The sequence below is a fragment of the Neoarius graeffei genome, chromosome 17, assembly GCF_027579695.1.
Source record: "Neoarius graeffei isolate fNeoGra1 chromosome 17, fNeoGra1.pri, whole genome shotgun sequence".
In the NCBI taxonomy this organism is placed as follows: domain Eukaryota; kingdom Metazoa; phylum Chordata; class Actinopteri; order Siluriformes; family Ariidae; genus Neoarius; species Neoarius graeffei.
The window spans coordinates 1,188,079-1,200,912 of record NC_083585.1 but is presented as its reverse complement, the minus strand read 5'-3'; the positions used below and the strand labels follow the sequence as shown (position 1 = coordinate 1,200,912).

Sequence of the window (12,834 nt, the reverse complement as noted above, 5' to 3'; positions counted from 1 at the left end):
GTAACATATTTAATCATTAAAATTAATTGTGCATAATAATAAAGTCAACACGATATCAAGATATGCATGAAGGGCTGAGAGAAAAAAACCCCAACAACATTAAGTTTAGATGAGAATTCAGTGAGTGCTCGCAGAGAGCTCTTTATTTGCTGTCTGAGCTCAGCATGAGACGGATGAACGAGGCTGGGATGAGAATGGATTGAGTTCATAGAGAGAGATCTCAGATTTCTCTGCTTGAGATCAACAAGAGGCGCTAAAGTTGAAAAAATCTGAGAATTATTTTAGACCTTGATGAAATTTCCTTTGAAACTTAGAATCTAATTTGAGATTTTGTGCATCTTTTTGCTCTGGAGAAAAAAAAGATAGAGATGAGAAATAAGCCATAGTCTCATTTTGGTTTCACACAGACCTCATAGTTGTTTTGGAGAAAGAAAAAGGAAACATATTTAGAGCTCTTTTCTAATTTTCTTTTCCTCTGGGCCTTTTCTATTCAATAAGGCCTTGTGTTTATTGAACTTGATTGCTTGTTAGCTGTGAGCTTGTGCTGCCAGTTCTTCTTCTTCAGACCTCTGAGGAACAATCAATAGGAGGAACAGACAGCTGCCTGAGAAAGCTGACTGCTAACATCAGTGTACTGGATCAAGTGCTATTTTATAATCTGTTAAATAATGAGGGTGGAAACCATCGTGTTGAATTATGAATCAGAATCCTAAACTATTTCTTCATATTAAGGTCTCTGAACATTGTGTTACATCATCATAGGAAGTGTAACATTTTAAAAGTTTGTTTTCCATTGATTGCTCAAAGAAAGCATTACCAAAGATGATGGCTGTAGATATTCAAAGCAAATAAATATCAAACTTTGGGAACAAAGACAGAAAACTGTATTTGAATGAAACAGGTAAACAGCTCTCCCTCCTGAGGGAAAAAAAAATCAGTCTGCACTTTTTGTACAGTGTGTTTGAGTTTTGTGTCCCTGTGGGCTCCATGGCGCAGTAGTACAGTGCAGAGTCTGATACTGCAGCAGGAAAGATCTCCAGATCCACTTTCTTTTCCTTTTTATGAAGTCTGATAGACAGTCTTGGGTCAGGTTGTTGAGCTCTAGTGACAATTTCTGTGGATTCTCTAATCTCATCTCATCATCTCTAGCCGCTTTATCCTTCTACAGGGTCGCAGGCAAGCTGGAGCCCATCCCAGCCGACTACGGGCGAAAGGCGGGGTACACCCTGGACAAGTCGCCAGGTCATCACAGGGCTGACACAGACAGCCATTCACAGTCAATTTAGAGTCACCAGTTAACCTAACCTGCATGTCTTCAGGGGAAACTGGAGCAAACCCACGCGGACAACATGCAAACTCCACACAGAAAGGCTTTCATCGGCCACGGGGCTCGACCCCAGACCTTCTTGCTGTGAGGCAACAGCGCTAACCACTACACCACCGTGCCACCCAGTTGAGGTGAGCTGCTGCATAACAGAACTTAACTCCCACAATTTAACTGTTTGGCTAAAGTTTATTTTAATGAGCCTATTCCACTGTATATCAGCCTAACTGTATCAATTTTCCTCAGGTGTTTCCTGTATTAGTCAACTGGGTTGTGATTAAATACTTGTTTAGATTTTGATCAGACAGCAGACGACTTAAACAGTTTATTATTAAATTTGAGTGATACATAGAACTACAGAACAGTAATATTCTATTTAACACATAGTATAATGCTGTTCATTAACAGACTATCATCAGCAAAGACATGGTTTATTTGTTGAATATTACTTAAAATGCTGATGGTAATTTTCATCACCATTCCTGTCTTACAGTGATTCAGGTTTTCCTGCTTCCAACACACCTGCAGCCTAATTTCTTAAACTTGAGGGCACATATTTTGTGCATAAACACTGTAAACATTCCACACAGGATGTACTTTATCAAGTTGTTCCTGTGGTCGAGCTGGTGGTCGAGTGTGACAAGGTTCAGTATTGAAAAGCGCTGCAACAACATCACAGGAAGAAATCAAATGCCTTGTTTGGACGGGCCAAGGAGGTGACTGAGGACTGTTCCTTCCGCTTTCCACGAGCGACGTAAGTAGTTGTTTGCAGGTTTGAATGACATCAGTTTGCCCCTGTGTACGTTCGACCCATGAAGCGGTGAACAACATGGGCTCCTGCGTGTTTTCCTTTCTTTGGCAACAAGCGACAGGTGTCTATTTGTCCACAAACAGAGAACTGGAGAGTCACTGTGTAAGATTTGTTCAGCAAATGTGCCCATACCTTGGCTGGTGAAAAGCAAACACTTGCTTCCGTAGTTGGCACGGTCAGAGCAGAGATCACAGCTCAGCAGTCACTCAAAAAATAAATAAATGAACCAACCCATTGGTGTTTCTGCCCGGTTTCAAACCAGGGACCTTTCGTGTGTCAGATGAACATGATAACCACTACACTACAGAAACCACAGCTCCAGGATTGATCAGCTGTTGCCTGGGCCTCAAATTCAGAAGCCATGGCACTTAGGCATTTGTCCCCAGGCCAGGCATGCAGCATTGGTGGTATATTGGCTAGCATAGCTGCCTTCCAAGCAGTTGACCGGGGTTTGATTCCTGGCCAATGCACACCCTTTAACGCTTCGTTTCTCTGATGAAAGGCAGAGAGCATGGCGAGGCACCCGGGAGGAAACAGCAGCAATGGATCGGTTGCTTGTCACTGTCTTGCCAAGGAGGTGACTGAGGGCTGCTCCTTCTGCTTTCCGCTCGTGTTGCATGCAGTTGAATAGCATCGGTTTGCACAAACCTGGGCATGCTTCAAGGACACGGGCACCTGCGTGCTTGTCTTTCGTTGGTTTCAAGCTGCTTCTTTGCATGTTTTCCACAAACAGAGGACTGTGCAGTCACGGTTTGAGAGTTAATAAGCAAATGTGTCTGAATGTTGGCCGGCAAATACTCGTTGAGACATGATGAACCATTCCAGAGTCAATGCCACTTTGCAGCGTTCTGATGCCGTGTGCAGCCCTGTTGACCTGACCTCACTCCGTAAATGAGCAACGAAGTGGTATTTGGGAACACCGCCTCCCCGTGACGAATTGCAAATGTCCATGCTTCCACAGTCAACAGAAATGTAGATCATGCCTGATTTTGTTTTTAAAGCAGCTGTCATGGAGCTTGATTGAAAACCAGAGAGGCAGGGACACCGTGCAAACGAGGTTTTGTCCCAATGGTCATCTGCACGTAGGAGAACATGACCACCACTAATCTTCAGAAAGCAATCTGGGGGGGGTCAGCGCGCTATAACCGTTCTTTATTTTTTACTAAAATCATCTCTGCAACCAAATATTTTTTTCTCAAAATTCCAAAACCTAAGATCTTCTTGTGGTGTCCCTTTACAGAGAGATGATTTTAAGGTGAATTGAACCTTTTTGAAATTTAAACACCCCACCAAAACCTTCCCTCTATCATTTTTTAAAGCTTTCTGAATATGAAATATGCAATACATACAGCTTCTTTTAAAAATATATCCTTTTGTTGTGTTAACTTGCATGTCCTCACTGTACCTTCCTCTTCCTATCTCATGCACTTGGTTGTATGGGCATTCCCTACATTCACATGGACACGCACAGACACACAGAATGTGCACCTTATATTTAGGGACAGACAGCTGCCTCCGTTGGTGCACCTTGAAGTCGAAAAACATCCACTTTATTCCTGATATCTTTTAAGCTCATGGTGATTTTGGGCCATCCATCTACATGCTATCTTGATATAATCTATGTTTTTTTTTTAGGACAGTCTAGATTATCATATTATTTGCACATTTACATCAAGCTTTTCTATAACTCCAAAATGTACGCTACATTAGAATATCAGTCCGAAGTTGGAGACAAATTGTTGCTGTAATTTGCTGTTGCTGTAACTTCAAAACCAGATTACTTGAGAAAGGCAAAAGGCACAGATGAATAATTTATACCATTCGAAATGGTAGGAACTGTTGTTTATTTTGATGTATGGTTTGTCATGTAAACACAGGAGTTAGTGAGGTATTGTGTCGATAACAATGGGTATGGAGATGGGTGCAGAGCTGTATGCAGAATGATTAAATTTGATGTGAATTCATTGATTTTAATTTTGTCACAAACTGTATCACAGCGACTAGTGGGTAGCAGCTTTGGGAAGCTCAAGTCGTGTGGTTTCACATGATACATGTGGGTTAATTGTGTGATGAGTGTTCCACCAGCAATTTAATAGAGAAAGATGGGTGCAATTTGGACGCATCAGTCGTATTCCACAGTGCCAAATACATTACTGTTTCTGAAATGTGATCAGGAAATTTTACTGGGGCACAGCAGATATATACTGGGGCACGTGTCCCAGTAAAATGGGTCTGGTGACGCCGATGGACAGCTCATAAATTCAAGCAACAGGCTAAATGCAAGCTTCACACTTAATGTGTGGTGAGATCTTTGGGATTGGTCTTCTGACTTTTGTTTCCAGATCGTAGGAACTGCTCCGCATACCAGACATCACTCAAATCCTTCTATGTGAATCTGCCTCACAAATTTATTTTTTTCAAAATGTATGGAGCAGACACCAAATTGTCCTGTCGGCTTGAAGTTGCCTCTCTTTGTCGATACAAATCAAACCCATTCATTCCGCAAGTGTCTTGCTGACTTTGGGCTACAATGGATCAAAATTCTGCTTTTTTTTTTATCAATGAGACTTATACAGCCTTGAAGGACACACCCCTTCGGAGGCATGCTTTGGTTTTAGATTTATTGTGGAATAAAATAAATAAATAAATAAATATTTAAAAAAAAAGTTAAAAATGTAAAGCAGACGAAGCCAGAAATGCCACAAACTTTCAAGCATTTTGCATATGACGTCACTTCTTTGAATGAAGAGTAACTTACCAGGATCGCGTTTGTGTAATGGCGGACTCAAAGAGCCAGACTTTACCAACTAAACAGAACATGTTCCTGGTCTCATATTAAAATACAATTTAGACAGTAAACTTAACATGTCTAATTTTATAAGGTATAATTTCCAGAGGTAATGTAATTTTCATAAGACAAGCACTTTAATGGAAACAAAGGGTCTGGGACATGACCAAACAGAGCATGGAGTTAAGACAATCTGTATATGGTTGCTTAGAAGCTGCAAACAAAGCCTCCAGAGGCTCTACTGAAATTTGAACTCAGATCAGAGGAGTCAAAGTGCTAGCCATTACACCATGGAACCAAGACATAGATGTGGGATCGTTTTCAGCACCAAATTACTGGCATCGACCTGGCAAAAGCTCAAACACACTTTTGGTCAAAGGCTTCCATGAACACAAACCACACTGCTGAAACCTGGGCTTAAACCAGGGACTTTTAGATCTTCAGTCTAACACTCACCATATTGAGTTATTTCAGCAAGTTCATTATAACCGGGTCATGTCACCAGTCACGTCCCCGATATAAACATTAGGAGTTGCTAAATCCAATCGGTCAGGTCACATGGTGTTCCTTTTTAACCAAAATCTAATGAAATATAAAGTGTTTAAAATAATATATCATATCATCTGGAAGTATTACATATGTAATATTGTAACTGATGAATGAAACTCTTATGTTTTTGCCAATTTCTTTTTTACCAAGCGTGTTTTTAACTAAATGAACAAATGTTCACACAAAAGAAAGCAAATAATAAGCTAAATGTGTTCTCTGTGCTCGCTCATTTCACTGTTACCCCCCAATCATGTAGTCTTGATTATTTCAACTGTTATCCACAGTGTCAAGTGGGTAATGATCTCCCTTATAAGTGCACGTGTGCAGAGAGAGAGAGAGGTTTTGATCTGTGTGCAGTACATAAAATAGATTGTGAAATAAAAAAAACTGAAAGAATAGAGAGACACAGCCAAAAAAGAGAAAAAAAATCTCTGACTAAGGCACTCCAAATTAAAATGTCTTTAATATTTTAGACAAGTCCTACATGGACAAATTAAAAACAAAGCCCACGCGTAGCGGCATGGGTGCCTTCTTCAGGGCAATATCACAAAAGAACAAGGTAGCTTTGTTCAAGATGTAGAAAAGGACAGGTGAAGACAATTGGATAATTAGTCCTGAAGCTCTACACATTGCTGAGTCTGCCCCTCACACAGCTCCCAGCACTAAAAAGTTTTCATCAAAAACTGTCAATCAATGGCTTGGGCCCGCGTCTCACACGGCTCCCAATCCAAGACAGCCATCATTCAAAATATTGCAAAAACATCAAAAATACACATATATTCCAGTCACTGCAAGTGTACACAACCCACATACATGTACAAAGGGTACAGAGAGAGAGAAAAAAATATAAAAATCTTTTCTTTCAGATAGAACCATGCAAAGCCAAAAACCATCACAAAAAAGGTGTGTAGTCTATTTCCTCATTCAAGCCTGGAAACTCCATTGCTTTTAACTTCCAAATCCAAAAAGTTTCCCGTTGTAATAGTAACTTCAGTTTGTCACCTCCACGGATTGATGTTTTTACAATTTCAATGCCTTGGATTTTCAGGCTTGAAGGGTCACTGTGATGTGCATCTTTATAATGCTTGGCCATAGGATAATCCTCATTCTGAATTCTTATTGCATATTTATGTTCATAAAAACGCTCTTTTAATTTTCTTTTCGTCCTACCCACATAAAAACATCCACATGGGCATCTCAGGCAATACACCACATATTCTGAATTGCAATTAATAAACCCATTTGTCTTGTACTCTCTGTGTCCTCAGGTCATGAAAACATTTACTTTGGACAACTCCTCCACAGTGTTTACAGGAACCACATTTATAAGTTCCCCTTAGCTCTGTCTGTAACCATGTTTTTTGTTTGGGAGCTGGTAAATAGCTCCTTACGAGTTTATCTTTTATGGTTGGTGCTCTCTGGAATACAGTAATAGGTGGATCTGAAAAGACACGTCTCAAAAGTGGATCACTCTGCATTATTTTCCAATTAGATGTAATTATTCTTTTCATTCTTTGGGCATAACTGTTATATTGGGTGACAAAATATGATCTAGTAGTGGTCTTGGCTCGATCAGTTTTCTTATTTTTCTTTTTTAAAATATCAGAGCGAGGTATTGAGCGAGCCTTCACTATGGCATTATCAATTAGCTCAGGCGAATAACCTCTTACACAAAACCTCGATTTCATATCCTGGGCCTGCTCCTCAAAATCAGTGTCTTTATCACAGATGCGTCTAAGACGCTGAAACTGGCCAAAGGGAATATTGTTTTTGAGACTCTTTGTATGAAAACTATCAGCCCTCAATAACATATTTCTGTCAGTACTCTTCCTATATATAGAAGTATGCAAGACATTCTCATCAATGGAAATCAACAAATCCAAAAAACTGATTGATGTTCTTGAGTATTCAATAGACAGTTTTATGTTTGGATTCGTAAGGTTCAAGTACTCATGAAACTGCAAAAGCTCACTCTCAGTTCCTGACCAAATCAACAGAATATCATCAATGAATCGCCCCCAGAACACCATCTTATCGCAGAAAAGATTTTTAGATTGATTATAAATGTATTGTTCTTCCCAAGAACCCAAAAACAAGTTGGCATAATTTGGCGCAAAACATGCACCCATGGCTGTGCCCTTGAGTTGTCTATACAAAGAGTCTTGGAAAAGAAACACATTATTGTGCAAAGTCCATTCTGTGAGGAGGAGTAAAAAATAATTAGGTGGCAAAACATCAGACCTGTATGACAAATAATGTTGAAGGGCCACAAGACCCCCCTGGTGGTCAATATTTGTATATAAAGAGGCTACATCAAGTGTCGCCATATAACAGTTTGAAACATCTGTGATCTCTCTGAGTTTACATAGTACATCAGTTGTATCCTCAATGAAAGACGGAAGGTCTCGCACTAGAGGCTTGATGAAATAGTCCACAAATTGTGAACCAGGCTCAGTTAAAGATCCATTGCCTGAAATTATGGGTCTCCCTTCAGGATGTCTCAAGTTCTTGTGAACTTTTGGGAGCATGTAGAAGCATGGGATTTGGGGTTTCTCATTCAACAAAAAGGCAAATTCATTATCGGAAATCCAGTTCCGATCTTTACCTTGAAGTAAAATGTCCTTCAGTTCATTTTTCATGTTTTCAATTGGGTTATTCCGTAATCGTTCATAATAAACATTGTTCTCCAATTGTCTCAAAGCTTCAGTGATGTAGTAACTTATCCATAACCACAACAGCGCCACCTTTGTCAGCTGGTTTCACAATAATATTTTTTGCCAAACAATTGAGTGCATCTCTCTCACTTTTTGATAGATTGTCTCTGCGTTTGTTTTGTCTATTCTCCAACATTTTGTCCATATCATGAGAAACCTTTTTAGTAAAGGCAATCAAGGTAGGGTTAGAGCACATGGGCATAAAGTTAGACTTGGGTTTAAAAAGTCTCTTGGCATCCTGAATGGAGTCTGAAATAGGTGTCGATGTCCTATTCAAATGTACATTATTCTGATGGTACCACACTTTAAGGTGAAGATTTCTATAAAATCTAAAAAGATCCACCTTAATTTTAAATACATCAGAATCACATGTAGGGGCAAAGGTCAAACCTTTTGATAGTACACTCACCGAGTCTTTTGTCAAAGCACATTTAGAGATGTTGATTACCGTGCACTCTTCTTCTGGTTGTCTTCACCTGTCCTTTTCTACATCTTGAACAAAGCTACCTTGTTCTTTTGTGATATTGCCCTGAAGAAGGCACCCATGCCGCTACGCGTGGGCTTTGTTTTTAATTTGTCCATGTAGGACTTGTCTAAAATATTAAAGACATTTTAATTTGGAGTGCCTTAGTCAGAGATTTTTTTCTCTTTTTTGGCTGTGTCTCTCTATTCTTTATTCAGTTTTTTTTATTTCACAATCTTTTATTTACTGCACACAGATCAAAACCTCTCTCTCTCTGCACTTATAAGGGAGATCATTACCCACTTGACACTGTGGATAACAGTTGAAATAATCAAGACTACATGATTGGAGGATGGTTTCAATCCATCGGCCTCTGGGTTATGGGCCCAGCACGCTCCCGCTGCGCCACTCTGCTGACCTCACACCCCAGATGGGACTCAAGCCCACAGTCCCCGGCTTAGGAGGCCAGTGCCTTATCCATTAGGCCACTGAGGCTCTGCCACAACAGGACAAAAAAGGGCAGCCACTCAAAAATAGCTAGGCTCGTTCCTCAGCCGTCTCTCATCTCCACAACAGAAACTTCTTTTGTGTTTGCTCAGTTTGAAATAATTTGCTGGGTCTGCACCAAAGTCAAACACTTGCAACGTAATGACATTGCATTGTGTAGGCCATAATATTGGTCTAATGGTAAAATAGCTCGTGCTATTTTACCGTTAGACCATTCACTATACACTATGTGTATTGTTACGCCCATTTATGCCCCCTTCAGGCCCAGCACTGTCAGTGCACAGGTAGGGCTGGGTCCTGGTACCTGATTACCTAATTTGGTACACCTGTAATGCCAGCTGGGGCTATAAAGGGGCTGGCTTCTATGGCCTCACGAGGCTCTTTCTCTCTCTCTGTCTTGACTGGCACTACCTGCTTGTTCTCTCTCTGTCCTCAGCTCTTATTCTTTCTCCTTGTGCCTCATTCTTTTATTTTGAACACAATCTTATATACTGACCTTTTTTTATTTGTATCCACTCGTGCATAACCTCACTCCTGTATTTTATCCTTAGACATGTTTTTTTTGTTGTTTAAATAAATTTCTTAAAACTTACTTTTGTTGTCTCCGTCATTACGTGATGGTAAATGAGCCTGCCGTTACATCATTTGGGGGCTCATCCGGGAGTTTTAATTGGTTTGGATCATAGACTCAAGTGGTCTCAGGTGAGCCCATTTGTTTGGTTTGTTTGGCTTTATTGCAGTCTCTGGTTAGGCAGAGTGCTCCAGCTGGGTATTGCCTTTCCTTCGGTGCACTGGTTATTATTTTGCCTTTTAGTTATTTGTTTTAGGGGGTAATCCTGGTCGGGAGTTCTCTCTCCTGGTAGGGGCACACTTCGAACAGTGTAACACTGTTGCAAGTTCAGCGTTAACCCATACCTGTCAACTTTGAGGTTTGAAAAAAAAGGGATATTTCCCAGATTTTAACTCAGAATAAGGGAAAATTTCGGAAAGTCGGTAATCGAACTGACTTTTCTTCACAAAATTAAATTCGTCCTGCCATTTGGGCAAGTAGTGGCAATACACCTTTTTTGGTTTTGCCTCGCTCCTTTCTTTATTCATGTCTCTAGTCTCGCCGTCTACTGAAACTCGCTCCCTGAGGAAAGATTTACGACCATCTTTTAGTTTTGTGAGAAGTTCCGAGCAGTGACCTTGGTCAGACCATAGATTTACATAGAAGACTAGATGCCTCGTCCCCGTTGCCCGTCAACGAAGTCGAACGTCCGCACATGGCGGCCGTCTTACCTCAGACAGCTGGCTTACCCATTACATTGTGTTGGTAGCAATATGTACTTTTTAGATGTCCGTAACTTCCTCAAATTTCAATCGATATTCAAACGGTTTGGTTTGTTATATAAAAAAAACAAACGGAAGTATGTATTTATGATATTAATGAAGAATAATCATTTTATGTTTTAAAAAAATACGCATAGCTTGGCGAAAATATTTCAGTATACTACAGACTGTAAGACAGGATGCATGCTGAAATTCCTATGCTGTGAGAAGCCTAACACTGCATACTTATGGATAACTGCGGCCTTAGGACAAATAACCATACAATTTATTTCCAATTTTTAGTGAAAATATTTTTACATGTGATAGGGCCGTAGGGGAAGCTAAAGTTAAATAAACAGCTTACTCACTTCTGAAACTTCAGAAATACTTCATCCACCTCAAAAACCTAATGCACACACAGCATAGCATAATAACAAATGTAAACTCGCATCATAGCATAATAACAAATGCACTGCCCGAGTAAGTAATAGTATAAAACAGTGACAGCGACTCACGGTAGTTTGTGACAAAAAAGCACTTAATTAATCACGTGGTTATACTTCCAAGGATAAAAAGATATCTTTACATTTACAAAAAGAACATTCAAAGCTGATTATCATGTCAAAGTCAATATATGTTAGCACAGAAGATTGAAATTTCATTTGACTAGGCTCCAATGTGCAGTTAAAATAAAACTAAACATACTGATATAAACATCTACAATTAAAACACACACAGACACACACATCATCTTGTCATCAAAGTCAGTACTTTGATTTCCTGTAAATCATAATGTGAGTGCTGGGCTGTGCTTGCATAAGTCTTCATACCCATAGGATGTCTATGTTCATACCCCTTGCCTGTGGTAAGATGGCCGCCCTGTGCGGACGTTCTGGAATACGCGGTGAGGAATCTAGTCTTCTATGTAAATCTATGGGTCAGACTAACGCTATGGTTCTGACAGTCTTCTTCACAGACATGCAATTAAAATCAATGTGTAATTACTAGACTGCCACCTGCTGTACTGGAGAGGGCAGGGACGTGAATTCATGGCCCAACTTCCTGCTGTAAACTCTTGTCAGAGGTCAATGTCATGAATTCTGGACCTACCGACTTTTATATAATGTGAAAATACGGGATATTTTCGGGAAAATAAAAAAAACGGGAAGACAGCGGGAAATAAGTCAAAATAAGGGATTTCCTGGGAAAAACAGGAGGGTTGACAGGTATGCTTAAATACTTATGCAAAATAGACATTTCATCTCATCATCTCTAGCCGCTTCATCCTTCTACAGGGTCGCAGGCAAGCTGGAGCCTATCCCAGCTGACTATGGGCGAAAGGCGGGGTACAACCAGGACAAGTCGCCAGGTCATCACAGGGCTGACACAGACACAGACAACTATTCACACCTACGGTCAATTTAGAGTCACCAGTTAACCTAACCTGCATGTCTTTGGACTGTGGGGGAAACCGGAGCACCCGGAGGAAACCCACGCGGACACGGGGAGAACATGCAAACTCCGCACAGAAAGGCCCTCGCCAGCCCCAGGGCTCGAACCCAGGACCTTCTTGCTGTGAGGTGACAGCGCTAACCACTACACCACTGTGCCACCCCAAAATAGACATATGAGAATAAATATTTTAAACTACAAACCAGATAACACTTAAATATGACTTTAGAAAAATAAGATTTAACTACTTAGTATACACATTAAAGTCACAAGGAAATAAACTACCAGAAGAACCAATACAATCACACAAGCCATAGCAGTACGCTCAATCTGGCCATTCACAGCTGCGTTAAGTAGCCCACAAATCCACTGCAACTACCAATACCATATAATGCAGATAAATATTGCAATGAAGGAATCTGTGCCCAGTTCAGAGCCGGCCCGTGGCATAGGCAATATAGGCAAATGCTAAGGGCACTGCATCCATCCAGAGGCGCAGAAACAGGGGGAGAAAAATTATGACTTCCACTATTCTGAAAACAAGTCAGCATTATAATGTCTTAGCCTAATTTAATTGTACAGCAAAGCATGTAGTCATGGTGCGATTTGTCAAAAAAAGTGTGGTGGGGTGGTGGTTGTTAATCATGAAACAATAAGCGCTCAACAGTGGTTCGCCCTGTCTATAGTGTGTCTTCGGGTGCGCAAGTGCGCATCCGCGGCTATTCTCTGTTTTGGCCATGTAATAGCCTAAGTGTTGTTGGCTAAAGAGTGTTTTTGCATAACATAGATAACTGACATAGATCTGTTGCTTGTTTTGAATATGGCTGCACTTGGAGCAGTCTGTCGGTGTCGTTGAGCAGTCTGGGCTGAAGTAAAGGTCTTTTATGCACCGAACACGTTTCACAGCGAGATATT

At 40.5% G+C, this 12,834-nt stretch overlaps 1 non-coding gene across 1 annotated transcript; it reads right to left on the bottom strand.

Moving 5' to 3' along the window:
• Positions 1 to 2,373: 2,373 nt before the first annotated feature.
• Positions 2,374 to 2,446, bottom strand: trnav-gac (transfer RNA valine (anticodon GAC)). The gene has a single exon. It is a non-coding gene; the product is annotated as a tRNA-Val (tRNA).
• Positions 2,447 to 12,834: the final 10,388 nt, after the last annotated feature.